Genomic DNA, 12895 nt, shown 5'->3' on the forward strand with positions numbered 1-12895 from the left:
GGGACTGTTTAGTCTCTTCGCAGTCATCTTTTAGTTTTTTAGGGCAATTCTTGTTATGGAGGTATTGGGTCTTTTTTAGAAAATTATTAATACTTTCATCAATATCTGTATAGATTTCTAGTTCAGTGTGCCAGTCAATGTTGCTGTGAAGTTATTGATAGCTGCCTCATTGTGAAGTCTGAAAGTGACTTTAGTATTGTGTAGGGGTAATTTGCCAAGGTTTGTTGTAAGGAAGGTAGGGTAATGGTCTGTGGTATTATCTGTGATTATGCCTGATCTTAAGGGGAGATTTATACTGAAGTCACCTGAGAGTAGTAAGTGATCTTTGTTCATGCGTGCATCAGTTATCATACTTCCTAGGTTGTCACTAAAATGGTTAATGTTTGACTGTGGTACTCTGTAGATGTTTATCACTGTGAGAGGTTTTTGGATTTGAATTTAGCTATTATATATTCCCTATGTTCATCCCTTGTGCAAGTATTAGTGATACATTCTAGTTGGTATGAGTAGTATATAGCTGTGCCACCCCCTTGTTGCTCTGGCCTACAGTTGTGTAACCTGGAATGGCATAGACATCAGTAGTATCAGGCTTTAGCCAGGTTTCGGTGAGAGTAATGATGGACATACTGGCAATTTAGCATTATCAAAAAGAAGCGCTGAGCCACAAGGGCTATACAGCGCTGGGGGGATTTAGTAATGCTATGAGGTCATCATAATGTTTAACTACAATATCAGATATTTAAGCAAAGACAGTTATGTTGTTGGCTCTGAGAAGTGCCTTTGATTGTTCTGCTGTGTAGTAATTACAGTTACTGTTTGATTCATTTAAGTCATTAGATAAGAGGATCAATGCTAGTTATCATAAGATTTATAGTGAATCTAAAATTAGAATTAAGTATAGGACAAAGTAAATATTCTAAATGTATTAAATATGCATACTGGTCAGAGAGCCCTTCGTAAGTCGCTAAGTGAGAAGAGGCTGTATATACAGTGGTACCTTGACCTACGAGTTACAAGCCGTCACTCAGTCGATTTTCTGCTTTGAATTGCAAGCCAAAATCCGAGTGAGCTTCAGATATGCCACCACTAGTTGGCACAGTAAACACCACAACAGTGCACATGGTTACCTCGCCATAGAAGCATTTTTCTTGTGTTATGTGCAGTTATTTTGCCAAATTTCTTTTTTTCTAACCATGGGCCTAAGAAAGTAAGTGCAAAGGACAGTGCTGAGAAGAGGATGATATCCACTGAATTAAAGCATAAAAAAAACCCCTCAAGGAAGGTTCCTTGATGTTGGTGAGGGGCTCTTGAATTAGGAAATTGGATCTGTGCTCCAGTTCCCCGAATTAAGCCTGAATGCCTTCCACATTCCCCCCCTCCAGGTGCTATATAATCCTCCGGGTTTAGCGCTTCCCCCTTGATTATAATAATAAAGCATAAAAACACGAGCAAAGTGTGCGTGTAGTTGAGTTGGCGAGGCAATATAAGCATACTTACACATAGGCTGGTCTCCTGACTGTGGGGGGGGGGGGGATTTCAATTTTTTTTTTTTTTTTTAAATATTTTCCTCATGAAACTAGTTATCTAGTGCAGTTAGCCTCACAAACACTCCATTTTCTCTTATAATAAGACCTCAGAAGGGCAAGATATTGTCAGAGCAATAATTATTCTTACCTCGGGAGTGGCCGCCACCACCACTCATCACATGACATTTTATTCATTCCAGAGTATATATCATGTTTCTGTGTTATTTTAGATCGATTGTGATAGATAAGCCATAGAGTTGATATTAGTGTTATATTGAAATATCTTCTGCCTACTGAGAGCCAGGAATTGCACTGGAAGGGATTAATGGCATTTCAATGAGGAAAATTGATTTGATATACGAGCAAATTGAGTTACGAAATGACAAACTCGAGTCAAGGTACCACTGTATGCCGAATCACCTTGTTTAACAAGAGTGTTCTCCGTTGAATTAGTGGAATGAATTATATTATGCCATAAAAGAATGGAAATGAATCTAAACTTAAAAAAAAATATATATACATATAATTGATTTGAAGTAATATTAAATAATCTGACTTGTGCTATACATAAATTCTGTTAATTAAATTATACTAGTTTGAGTGAGCTTTCTAAGTTTTGAACCATAAATAAAAATCTTTACATCATTCAGTAAAAGAATTTTTTGGAAAAGTTAAATTTTAAAGGGAATTCAAAAAGTTTGGCTTATTAGGTATAACATTATACATACAGCCTCTCCTGAGGAGATACCAAAATGGTAGTGGGTTTGTGTCAACCATCTTTGCACCATTTATAATATTTTGAGTATATTTTTAAATGTTTATACAATAGTGTACTGTATATTGAAATAAACAGAACACAGGAAATCAACTCTAGTATACATTATTTAGGTATAAATACTGGTCAGAGAGGCTGTATATGTATATATTGTTACATATGGTGGGGTTAACTTTAGCACACTGATCTTTTCTGGGGAATCAGTTTGAATATTGGCTTTGTCTAAGAGTAAATCTTCATACACAACAAGGGTATTGTGTAGCAGTGCTTCAATGAAAATTTAATTTGTTAACCTTCCTACTTTCTTGTGAGTGATTCAAATTCCAGAGTAAAATTATTATTTTTAATATTAAACTTAGATACTCATAAATTTATGAACTCGGAATTTAATAAAGGCCATTACCAGGAAAGCATAGATCCCAATGATAAAGTTTAACAATCATTAAGGTGTATTAAATAATCAATACCTCATTGATAACTCATAACAATCAAGAGACTTTTTAAATTATTCCACATCATAAACCAAACGGTTATCTGCTAAGAGATATCCTGTATTGTTCCATGCAAGAGACTTAAGTAACATTTCTTGAGTGCCAGGGAGAATTGTATTCATGGCCAAGGGCCTGAAACTACAGTGACTGTATACCCCCACATGAGGTCGGTCATGAATAGTAAGCCGGCAGCTAAACTAGCGTCTGGTCATCTACCTGGTGCATCAAGACAATTGCACCATTACTGGCAAACATACGTATATATAATAAAATTAAAGAGCAATATCCTAGTATCATGATACATGAGGTCAGATAATATAAAATTGGAAATCTTTACTGTTACTACTAGTGAAGAAGTCCACTATATAATAAGTGAAACCTCATAACTGGAATATACTCAAAAAATGTCAGGCATAACCTGTAACGCCTCTTCCACATGACTGATGGTCACACCAGGAAAAGTGATAAGGTTTCTACTTTTGTCTTAAATTATTTCAAACCAGAAAATATTTCACAAAGGATAAATCATTAATGAGCCATGCCACTCTGAATTTCAGTGTCTGTCACTATAACACATGCTTCATATACTTGGGCTGCGTATCTGCATACACGTAAAGACAGCAGTTTGTAGACGATCATGACCTCAAAGCTTCACAGTAGTGGATGAGACTACATCTGATCAGAAGTCTTGCATGACTAGAGATTATATTCTGCTCCAACAGTGGCAGTGGAATACATGGTAGTAAGGACCTGTCACAGCAACTGAGTTTTGGAAAGGATGAGTGACAAGGTGTGGGGTCCGTCTGTGTACTGCACCACTCATAACTTGTGTAACTCCTTACACCCAGCTTCTTTCTCTATCTCCTTGACTTACAATGCACAACACCACTGTTGATATACAAAAAGTTATTGAACATGAGTAAAATATAAAGATAAATAAATTGGCCGTTAAATATTAAATACATATAAAATATTTTAAAATAAATCTTTATGTAAAACAATCTCTAATTTTCTCATACTCAAACTTATTATTATGCATTTTCAAGACAATGCATAGCTAAACACTTGGGTTTCTAATATTTAGAGTTCTTTTAAGGAAATATTTTTAGTTCAAAATTTATTTTCATACTAACAGTACAGCTCTTCAGCTGTCAAAACACCAATATTGAGTGTTTTGTATTCATTAAACTATATTAGACAAACGTACTGCCTTGTCAAATACAGTGGAACCTCAAATTTCGAACTTTTTTTTTTTTTTTTGAACCAACTTTATCCCCATTATTGAACTCGCCCCTATTTTCGAACCGCCGGGTACTGAACCTGTTTAGCAGCACGCTCTGTCCACGTCCCTGCACAGGCGCCGTGAGCCAGTCTGGTTTTGTTGATACTTGAGTGAACACTAACCTGCGCTCTCATTCAAACATTTTACGATTATTTCATTGTGTTTAGCGCTTGTGGGACTGTGAAATAAGCTACCATGGGCCCAAAGGAACTTGCTAGTGGTGCCCCTGTGGTAAAGAAAGTGAGAAACACCACAGATGTGAAGAAGGAAATAATACAGAAGTATGAGAGTGGTGCAAGACTTGTTGAGCTTGCCAGGATGTATGAGAAAAACAAGTCGACCATCGATTCTATCCTGACAAAGAAAGAACAAATCAAGGAAGCTGATGTTGCAAAAGGTATTAATATGCTAACCAAAAAAAAAGACCAGACAATCGATCAGGTTGAGAAGTTGTTGCTGATGTGGATCAAGGATAAAAAGATGGCAGGTGATAGTGTTTCAGAGACCATTTGCGAAAAGGCAAGGAAGCTGCATACCGATCTGGTACAGAAAACTCCTGGAACCAGTGCTGATAGTGAATTTAAGGCCAGCGGAGGCTGGTTTGACAGATTTAAGAAACGTAGTGGCATACACAACGTTGTAAGGCAGCCAGTTCAGACAAACGGGCAGCTGAGAAGTTTGTACAAGAGTTTAAGGTTTACGTAGACACTGAAAAATTAAAACCCCAACAAGTGTTCAATTGTGACAAAACAGGCCTGTTTTGGAAGAAAATGCCAAAGAGGACCTACATTATTCAGGAGGAAAAAGGCACTCCCAGGATACAAGCCTATGAAAGACAGGCTAACTCTTTTATTCTGTGCTAATGCTAGTGATGATTTTAAAGTGAAGCCTTTACTTGTGTATCATTCAGAAGATCCCAAAGTGTTTAAGAAAAACAATGTCATAAGGAACAAGATGTGTCTTGTGGAAATCAAATAAGGCAAGTTTTCAAAGAGTGGGTCCATGAAGTGTTTGGCCCCAGTGTGAGAAAATACCTCCTAGACAATAATATGCCACTGAAGTGCCTCCTGTTAATGGACAATGCTCCTGCTCATTCTCCAAACTTATTAGACCTCTTGTCTAGGGACTTCAGTTTTATAACAGTGAAGTTCTTGCCTCCTAACACCACTCCTCTCTTCCAGCCCATGGACCAGCAGGTCATTTCTAACTTCAAAAAACTCGACACAAAAGCAGTGTTTGAAAAGTGCTTTGAGGTGACCACAGACACTTAAGTTGACCCTAAGAGAGTTCTGGGGGAATCACTTCAATATCTACAGCTCCATAAACCTTATAGGTAAGGCTTGGGAGGGAGTGACTTCCAGGACTTTGAACTGTGCTTGGAGATAAGTGGTCAGATTGCTGGAAGAGCTTCATCTGGAACAGTATCAGACCACAGCTGAGGGCCTTGCTTCAGAGGAGGAAGAGGGAGTGGATGAGGTGCCTTCTTCAAAGATTAAGGAAATTTGTGCCAAGTGGAATGATGTCCAAATGTACCACCCTGAGCAAGCTGAAACAAGCCATCTTTGCAACAAGTTCATTGACAAAAACCATGTCTCATTTTTGGGAAATCTTAGAGGCACCAGAAACAGGACTGTGGACAGTTATTTTGTGAGTGGTCCAGTGACTCTCAAACTGGTCCTAGTGACATTAAAAGACACAGAAGGGAAGTAACCCCAGAGAGGGCTTTGATACCTGAAGTCCTCATGGAGGGGGATTCTCCTTCCAAACACTAGCCCTAACTCCCTCTCTCCTCCTCCCTATCTTCCAGATGCCATCACCAATCTTCAATAAAAGTAAAAATTTTATTTTGTATGTTTATTTACATTTATTAATACATAATTGAACACTGTATTTGTTATATGTAAAACTGTAATTAATCTCTATAAAATGTATTTTTTTGTGAATATTTTTGGGTTTCTGAACGGATTAAGTGTATTTCCATTATTTCTTATGGGAAATATTGTTTCACTTTTCAGACTTTTCGAATTTAGAACTAGCCCCTGGACCGGATTAAGTTCGATATTTGAGGTTCCACCGTATAGTCAAGGATACGAAAAGGCGTCGGCTCAAATAATTTAAGTTGATGGCATAAACCCAGAAAAATGGTGGAGGGAGGGGGGGGGGAGTGTCACTCGACCGCTCAGGTCGGGTACACGTCAACTCCTCCAACATAGCAAAGTTTGGTAAGGGAACAGACTTAAAGATGATAAATGCAGACAAGCTCCTGGACCTCAACTATGAGGGAATGTTTACTGTCAGACCACAACACTACTACGAGGGAGGTGCACTGGTAACATCAGGATCTGACCATGTACCAGGTGGACAAAAACTAACCAGAATTTTCGAGCAAAAACTGGAAATTTCAACTTAAGAGTCTGCTGTCCACTCATCCACCAGCTCTACGAGAAGGACCAGGATACATTCTGCTACTACTGTGAACAAGTTAAGAATGAGTAACCTGGAAGACGAGAGTTGAGACAACGTGGGGGATCAACCAGGATTTTTCCACTCAGCTCGCTTGTATAGTAATCGAGTGACTCAAAGGACATGTCAAGTAACACCCTGGAGAAGCAGTCCTACTTTAAGTACCTGGAGAAGGAAGTCAGCTTCCACAGGTTCCTGCCATTGTCAGTGCTCAACTCCATGAAGAACAAAATCTTGTGCCAGGCTCTGCACACACACACCAAAAAGTCTGGTTAATAGTCATTCTGCTGTGTACTCGGGTCTGGCTGCTCAATACCTGAGACCCTGACGGTGAAACCACCTGTGGCTGACTCAGTAAGTCTCGACACACAGCAAGTTTTAAACAAGTGCATAATGTTAGTGGTTTAACTGCTGTCCACCGCAAGACTCTCATCGAGCTGCTCAATATTACATTCTGGTTCATCATAAATACCATGGCTAAAACTGGAATGAACTATGTGAAGCATCAATGGCAACAGAAACTGGTCCAACAGTAGCAACAGCTTTCTTCAAAGCCCCTTCACTTCCCTCACAAACCCAGCATCTTCAGCACTAGATTTGCCTGGGTTATACAGACACTATCATCCTCAGCTTCACATGGGTATACATCTTCAGTGTTAATTCCACCATTGTCCTTAATGTACTGGAAGGCATAGTCCGTAAGTCCACCATTGCAACCATTATTACTATAATTGGTAGAACAGTCAATCAGGTTCTGCTCAGAGAGGCTCACCAGTTTATCACTCAGGCAGAAGTGTATGCCAACTCCTGCTCAGGGACTAGCCTAAAAGACAGAGGCTAGTGTGTCAGGAAGTGTATGCAAGCTCCTTTACTATTCCCTCTAACATATTCCTCTGAAGAATTCTATGTGATGTCACCTGTGACTGTACTTTCCAAGAGTAGCCCTTACAATTTTGGCTCATCTCTGCTCAACACTCGTTCCAGAGGGCCATAGGTGATAACACAATCTCACACCACACTGTTTCCATAAAAGCTTGAACAAATACTTGTTTCTCATCTTAGCTTTTGATGTTGAAAAATGTTGATAATAAGACCAATAGCACTACCAAAGATCTGTATGTATAGAAATTGCACAAAGAGAGAGACACCAGCAGTATCAGGTAGAGCAGTAGCTGAACCAAAAATGCCAACAGCAAGGACGCAGAACAGATTAGTGAAGCCCATATCAACCTGCAGCGAACATCAAGGAACCAGAGAGCAGGTTCTGTTCCAAAATATCACCCTTTCAATACACCAACTAGAACGATATGCTTCGTCCCAGGACAGCAGTGACTCACAGAAAACGACTGTAAATCAAGAGTCTTGGTCTTAAAACTAGGGGCGCAAACAGCACCACCCATGCTAGCTTCCGTCATGTGGATGCTCTTGGCAGCTCCGACACCCGAGAAGGAGACAAGCCAATCTTCGGAGCTCCAAACATATAAGGAGGCACTTACCAAAACCCTGCCAAAATCAACCCTTTCACTCTGCTCAGTAATGGTGTCGCCAATACCAGTACCATGGCCCAAAAGGAAAAACGAAAGTTTCTCCTTTTAAATTTAGTAATATATACAGGAGAAGGGGTTACTAGCCCCTTGCTCCCGGCATTTTAGTCGCCTCTTACGGCTTATGGAGGAAGAATTCTGTTCCACTTCCCCATGGAGATATATATATAATGTCATGCCAAGTAAAACCAGTCAGCAAGAACTCATTTAAAATTAAGTCCTTTCTAAAATTTTCTCTTATACATTTAAAGATATATTTTTTCAATTATGTTAATATAAAAATTAATGATTTTGTACCAAAAGAATCTTCAGGAACTTACCTAGCCTTTTTATAACAAGCTCAACTTAATTTAGCCTAAGCCAACTATAAATATATTTTACACAATTTTACAATAATTTAATAAACAAACACAGTGAAATACAGGTACCATCCGACTTACGACCAAGCTTGGTTCTGACCAACCGGTCATAAGTCAATATGGGTGCAAGTCGAACTTTATTTTTTATGCTGTTAGTACTGTATTTTATACTTTAAGGTTTAGGATAAACACTGTGTACAACACAAACAGTTGTTTATTTCCCAGAAATTTGGCATAAAAAACATTGTCGTAAGTCGAGTGGTCGTATGTTGAGCAGGTCGTAAGTCGGATGGTAGGTGTATACTTTTTTCGCAAAGTTCAGAATGATTATTGCATTCACAAATTTTCACTTGCCCTATTTGGCAAGAAGTGCGTTGCTATTTAAGCCAAAATGACAAGTTTTACTTACTCGGCACGAGACACACATGTACAACCTCTCCTCACTTAGCGACGATGCCTCGGACTTACGATAGGCTCTCTAACCGTATTCATACCTAAATAATGTATATTAGAACTGATTTCCTCTATTCTGTTTATTCCAATATACAGTGGACCCTCGATTAACGCTATTAATCCGTTCCTAAGAGCTCATCGTTAGTCAAAATTATCGTTAGTCAAGTTAATTTTCCCCATAAGAAATAATGGAAATCAAATTAATCCGTGCAGGACACCCCAAAGTATGAAAAAAAATTGTTTTTACCACATGAAATATTAATTTTAATACACACAAACTGAAGAAGACATGCACAGTTACCTTTATTGAAGATCAGGTGATGATTGATGGGATGGGAGGAGGGGAGAGTGTTGATGGTCTTAGTGTTTAGAAGGGGAATCCCCTTCCATTAGGACTTGAGGTGGCAAGTCCTTTTCCGGGGTTACTTCCCTTCCCTTTAAATCTCTCAAACCAACCTTTGCTGGCCTTAAATTCACTCACATCACCACTAGTTGCTGGCATTTTTTTTAATTAAATCGTCATGCAACTTCCTTGCCTTTTCACGTATGATCGCTTGAGAGATGCTATCTCCTGCTATCTGTTTTTCGTTTATCCACACCAATAACAGTCTCTCAACATCTTCGAGTACTTGCGATCTCAATTTCGAAAACATAGTTGCACCTTTGGCAAGAACAGCTTCCTTGATTGCTGTTTTCTTGGCCACAATAGTAGCGATAGTTGATTGGGGTTTTGTGTACAACCTGGCCAGCTCGGAGATACGCACTCCACTTTCATACTTAGCAATGATCTCTTTCTTCATATCCATAGTAATTCTCACCCTTTTTGCTGTAGGGTTGGCACTAGAAGCTTTCTTGGGGCCCATGGTGACTTATTTTGCAGGTGCAATCACTAAAAAGGCTGTGATAATATGAAATGTTCCGATTGTATGCTTGGAAGCGACCACGGTGGCTGGCTGGCTTGTAAACACTGGCCAGAAGTGGACGCATCTCAGACGGAACGAATAGTGTTAGTTGAGTTTTTTAGCGCTAGTTGAGGCAAAAATTTTGTGTTAAAATGTAATCGCTAGTCGGATTTATCGTTAATCAATGCCATCGTTGGTCGAGGGTCCACTGTACAGTACACTACTGTATAAACATTTAAAAATATATCAGAAATGTTATAAATGGTGCAAAGGTGACATTAAAACAATATCAAAGGTGGTTTACATGAACTCGCTACCATTATAGTATGCTCCTCACTTAGCGACGAATTCATTTAATGACGTGGTCTTAGGAACAGAACTCGTATATTAATTAGGTTGGCAGGCAGGAATCACTCAGGGAAGTTCTACCATCTCATAAACCTGCAAGATAACAGCTACATCTTGCTACTGTTTCTTACACTCGAGTCACATTACACATATATGTACACCTACCATCCGACTTACGACCTGCTCAACTTACGACCACTCGACTTACAACCGTGTTTTTTATGCCAAATTTCTGGGAAATAAACAACTATTTGTGTTGTACACAGTGTTTATCCTAAACCTTACAGTATAAAATACAGTACTAACAATATAAAAAGTAAAGTAAAACATGAAATACCAAAATAAAACAATAAAATTAAATTATAAAATTTGTTGATATTCAGTAGTAAAGTTCGACTTACGACCGGTTTCTCGGAACCTAAGTCGGATGGTAGGTGTATATACAACCATCTGTGTTTTCTTCTATTTTCTTAATAGTTCTTGTTCTTATATACAGTGGACCCCCGGTTAACGATTTTAATCCGTGCAAGAGGGCTCATCGTTATGCGAAATAATCGTTATGCGAATGAATTTTCCCCATAAGAAATAATGGAAATAAAATTAATCCGTGCAAGACGCCCAAAAGTATGAAAAAAATTTTTTTTTACCACATGAAATGTTAATTTTAATACACACAAACTGAAAAAGGCATGCACAATTACATGACACTTACTTTTATTGAAGATCTGGTGATGATTGATGGGATGGGAGGAGGGGAGAGCATTATCTTCTTACTGTTTAGAAGGGGAATCCCCTTCCATTAGGACTTGAGGTAGCAAGTCCTTTTCTGGGGTTACTTCCCTTCTTCTTTTAATGCCACTAGGACCAGCTTGAGAGTCACTGGACCTCTGTCGCACAACAAATCTGTCCATAGAGCTCTGTACCTCCCGTTCCTTCAAGACTTTCCTAAAATGGGCCATAACATTGTCATTGAAATAGTCACCAGCACGGCTTGCAACAGCTGTGTCAGGGTGATTTTCATCTATAAAGGTTTGCAGTTCAACCCACTGTGCACACATTTCCTTAATCTTTGAAGTAGGCACAATGGATTCCACAACTGGCATAGGCTTCTCAGGGTTAGCCCCAAACCCTTCAAAATCTTTCTTAATTTCCATACTAATTCTCACCCTTTTTACCACAGGGTTGGCACTAGAAGCTTTCTTGGGGCCCATGGTCACTTATTTTCCAGAAACAGCACCGAAAACACTGTAATAATACGAAATATTCCGAGTGTATGCTTGGATGTTACCGCGGAGGCTGGCTGGTAAACAATGGGACGGCCGGCACATGTGAGGGCACATTGGACGCGTCTCGGACGAAAATCGGTAAGCGGGTTTTTAATCGGTATGCGCGGCAAAAATTTTGCGATAAAAGTAATCGGTATGCGGAAAAATCGCTATGTGATGCCATCGTTATGCGGGGGTCCACTGTATTTCCTTTCATCTCCATGGGGAAGTGGAAAACAATTCTTCCTCTGTTAGTCATGCATGTTGTAAAAGGTGACTAAAATGCTGTGAGCAAAGGGGCTAGTAATCCCTTTTCCTGTACAAATTGCCAAAAATAAGAAAAACTTTATAAAGTTGGGATGTTTGATATAGTGCAGATAAGAGAATTGTGAATGTCATTAATGAAACGAAACTGGATACCCTAAGTCCAATGAAATGAAGGTGAAGGGGGTAGGAGAGTAATAAATGGGAGTTAGGTCAGGTGTATCTGAGAGAGTTAGAGCTAAGGAAGGAGTAGCAGTAATGCTGAAGGTTCAATTATGGCAAGAAAAGAGGGAATATAAATGTATAAATTCAAGGATTGTGTGGATTAAAATTGGATAGGAGAAAATTTTGTAATTATCTCTTAATATATGTCTTGGTCTCCAGCATAATGTAGTTTGGATTCTATTTTCAGAACAATTGCTACTGACTTCTGGCAACTGTACAGCTATGGTGTTACCCTGTGACTCGTCAGTGCTACAACAGCTGTTGTTCTTTAAGGCTATTCCTGCAAGCAGAAGTGGATTAGGTCTTAAAACTCGCCCAGACATTCGTCACCTAGTAGGTCGGCTCATTAATTGCTTAAGGCCAGACCCGCGTTTTCACTGCTCAGCTCTGGTGTGTTCCATTTTCATTTCACTCTTTGTGCAGCGGCTATGACTTCAGTTTTTCATGACTTTTTACCCAGCCCAGTGGCCTACCGGGCATTGCCCAAATGGTCAGTCTGCAAGCATGCTTTCCACGAGTGAATGTGGTTTTGCCAAATTCTCCCCTTCAATTCATGATTAGAAGCATGCAAGTATTGTAGCCCTTAGAAAACATGGTGATTTGAGTATCAGATTACCGAAAATTTGAGCCTAGCAAAGTCAATCGTTGGTTGGATTCTGAAGAGAGCTGACGACACAGGTGACTGGAGTACTGCATCGAGGAGGGTGTGTAAGAAAACACCTCACGATGACAAGGTTATCATAAATAATGCAAGGAATCGCAAAAAAACCAGCAAATATCTACAGAGAGATTTGGCTTTAGCAGGTGTAAATGTTAATTCTTCAGTTGTTCAAAGAAGGCTCCTTGAAGTTAGCAGAATTGCCAGAAAGCTAGTATGAAAACAATGGACTGCTGCTATGAGGAAAAATGGCTGCAGTGGGCACTCGATCATAAGGGACAGACAGCAGGTGAATGGAGAAAAGTTATATTTTCAGACGAGGTGCATTTTGAAGTACATA

At 39.2% G+C, this 12895-nt stretch overlaps 1 protein-coding gene and 1 long non-coding RNA gene across 32 annotated transcripts in view; one reads left to right on the forward strand and one right to left on the reverse strand.

Moving 5' to 3' along the window:
- The window catches only part of hth (Meis homeobox homothorax), a 1177701-nt gene that overhangs the window by 1143797 nt on the left and 21009 nt on the right, over window positions 1–12895 (forward strand). The gene's annotated exons all lie outside the window — the stretch shown is intronic.
- The window catches only part of LOC128703761 (uncharacterized), a 64702-nt gene continuing 54734 nt past the window's right edge, over window positions 2928–12895 (reverse strand). For all 3 annotated transcript variants that reach the window (XR_011394462.1, XR_011394461.1, XR_011394460.1), the window contains one exon: window positions 2928–3680. This is a non-coding gene — a long non-coding RNA (uncharacterized lncRNA). The remainder of the gene's footprint in view (window positions 3681–12895) is intronic.

Source organism: Cherax quadricarinatus, chromosome 87 (assembly GCF_038502225.1).
Source record: "Cherax quadricarinatus isolate ZL_2023a chromosome 87, ASM3850222v1, whole genome shotgun sequence".
NCBI lineage: Eukaryota > Metazoa > Arthropoda > Malacostraca > Decapoda > Parastacidae > Cherax > Cherax quadricarinatus.